Below are 3,018 nucleotides of genomic sequence, written 5' to 3'. Positions count from 1 at the left end.
TACAAGAGAAAACATACTCTGGACCCTTAATTTTCCTTCTGTTTCAAATACCTGCTTAGCGATACATAGTAACTTCCCCCATTAAGTTGGCGGTATTTCCCAAACCTGTCCTTCAAACAGTCTGTCTGTATTTTCCCAAAGATCAAATATGTTCTCTTCTTCTCACACAGCCAGTATTCACTAAAATCAATAAAGGCTGCAGTAGTATGTTTGAGAGCAAAGTGTGTTTCTCTGGTCAATTTCTTTCCTCCATTGCAATCTTCCCATGAACACAACCACAAGAGAAAGTTTCTCAAAAAGTCATGAATATGTTTTGAATTGAGAGTAATGTGTTCTTGGTAAACATTTCTTAGCCTTTTACCCTTCAGCAGCGTTTCAACATTTAATATCAAACCACTGACTTATTATTTTTACAAATGTGGCAATACTCTCCCAGTTTTCAAATTCTTTCTTGCACCTAGTTGTTGCATTGCAACAACTGTCATGTTATTAAAAATACGCAATGCTAATTTCACATTTTGCCATTCAAAAGAATTTGGATATGGTGACTTAAGTGTTAAAGTGCTGCCGTACTGCAATAGTTCACCTTTTTCTAGTAAATGTAGTTCCTTCAGTGCTGTAACAGAAGCAAGACCTCCCTTCAAGCCATCACTAAAAGAAGGAAAGCACAAAATTTCGTCCTTTTCGTTACCCCAGTTGCCCCGTTTACATTTTAAAATGCGTACAGTATCTACAAAATAGTAAATTGGGCGGTCTGCAGAAGTCTGCTCAGGATGAACATATTTTATCTGTACACTAGGAGGGAGGGGGGGGGGGGGGGGAAGAAAAGTATGAAATAGCTTGCTTATTAATAGCATTATTGTCAGCTACTACTATTACCTCAAATCCCACTGCTTCTAGTTTAATTGAATTGTGTGAACTGGGAGAATATGCACCACATCTTTGTACACTGAATCCATACTCTGGATCATAAAAACATAAGCACTAGTTGCACACAAAACCACATCTGTGTTAAAAGCACCACCTACAACATTGCCACCTTTATAGTCAAGTTGTGACTTTAAATAAATCTCATCCATCAACAGGACAGTTTTATCATTCACAGATAAAGCACCAACTTTTTGTGGTATGTAACTGAGAAACAACTCACTCTCATGCTCAATGATTGGGTTAGTTGGAATTTTACTCCAAAGTTTTGACAAAGTACTGGGACCGGGAATGGAAAAATTACAAGCACTCCTCAAAAACCCATATGCATGTGGACTGATAGAATAAGGTAATGACCATAAAATCATTGAAACACTCCCGTACCTAATCTGTGTTGGACTATTAAATCTTGGAAATGAAACTTGTTCCTTCAAAAATTTAATTTTATGCTCACTTTCTGGTAATTTTTATTACATGTTTTCCAAAATGTCTTCAATGCAAGACAAACTTGCCTCAAATGGAGCCTCATGTATATGAAACATCACATACAACTCTTTCAAAATATTGCTAACTGTACCAGTATCACTTACTTGGTTTGATAATTTAATCTTACCAGCACAATTTAGCTCAGCTTCCTTCACAAATGCACTTAACACTAAATCACTATTTATAACATGACACACAACACTTACATAAGGAGCATCCTTTAACACCCGTGACCCAGTCACTGTGCTTTTCACAATCAGATAATTTTGATTTAAAATCTTCTAAACTAGCAAATGAACTCTTCTCCATCATTTTTTGTGTGATCCCACACTCTGCTCAATGACTTTCTCAAGTGCTTGGTTCCCCAAACGTTCGCGACCCTCTGGATCTTCTCGAGCTGGTGCTTGTTTTGAAGATAAATACGTAGAACATCCTAGCAACTTTGATGGTACAGCATCTGTAAATGGAGAGAGATAAACATGAGATTCGAATAGCAATGTTTATTGATCTTAGACATTTAACAATATCGTAAGAAAATTAAGGAACCTGTACTTTAATCTGTAAACTGATTACAAGTACCCTTTACGATGAATTTTCACGAACGTTTCTTTAAACGTGGACGGTCCAAAGGTGCTGTAAACTGTAAAGAGTTTGCCAGTTTTGGGTCGTAAGCACTGGTAATTTTCTCAATGACGTCTGCAGTGAAATGCAGTTCACATATCTGAAAAGAAGCATATATTTCACTGTTAACGTAAGGCAGAATGTAAACTGACAAATGAAATCTAACTGAGGACTGCATAAAGTGAGCTTAAAAGTATTATGCTTCGTTATAGATAAGCTATTGATTTGAATATTCAGTTCTGTGACATAGCAGTATTAAAAAGGGTAACAATATAGAAATAAATTTAAATTACAGATACTTACAACGAACTGTTTACTGGGTTCCCAGTCATTCCTACGAACTGCAGCGATCCGTTTCAATCTTAATGCTTCATCAGACGGGAATGAAAAGACGCTAACTTTTAAACCGTTGTCGTAGTTTCCCCTACAATAGGGCATACAGCACTTGCATGGCATTTAGAGCAGATGCTCAATAAAAATCCGAATCGCATATGACAGTGAGAACAAGATTTCCGTCACAAATGTTACAAAAACAAAGTCATGCTTTCAGTCATTGCTACGAAAACAAACCAATGCAGTGACCACGCTTCCAAACGTGAAACACCACTTCTACCACAGATAGCACTGTTCAACTGCAGAACGCTAACGTCACAGCTCCCACAGAATTGTGTGCGTAAGCTTTGTTTTTAGGTGTAGTTGCTACAATGCGACTCGTTTTCGGCCAGTCACGAATTGCAGACGGAGCTGAAATGATCGCCATATTTTCTGAGGTGGCGCCTCGCAGTGACATCTGTTGGCAGCGCCTAGCAACACTGAAGTATTCAAGCGCTGCTTATTTTACTTTACAAGTTCAGCACGAAAATATTGAGAGTAAGAAACAATTCCGTATTCATATCAAGTATTTATTTCTATACTGCTAATAAAATAGCAATAACCACCCTCGCCCTTGGTATGTCTGTGAAGAATATATTTCATACCCACAAA

General features: G+C 37.5%; 1 long non-coding RNA gene across 1 annotated transcript; it reads right to left on the bottom strand.

The window, feature by feature from the left end:
- Window positions 1-836: 836 nt before the first annotated feature.
- On the bottom strand, window positions 837-2,787 carry LOC124720262. The gene is made up of 3 exons (XR_007006100.1): window positions 2,338-2,787; window positions 1,993-2,134; window positions 837-1,870 (listed from the first exon to the last, which is right to left on the bottom strand). It is a non-coding gene; the product is annotated as an uncharacterized LOC124720262 (long non-coding RNA).
- Window positions 2,788-3,018: the final 231 nt, after the last annotated feature.

This window comes from Schistocerca piceifrons, chromosome 11 (assembly GCF_021461385.2).
Source record: "Schistocerca piceifrons isolate TAMUIC-IGC-003096 chromosome 11, iqSchPice1.1, whole genome shotgun sequence".
In the NCBI taxonomy this organism is placed as follows: domain Eukaryota; kingdom Metazoa; phylum Arthropoda; class Insecta; order Orthoptera; family Acrididae; genus Schistocerca; species Schistocerca piceifrons.
This window is presented reverse-complemented; position numbering and strand designations above follow the sequence as displayed.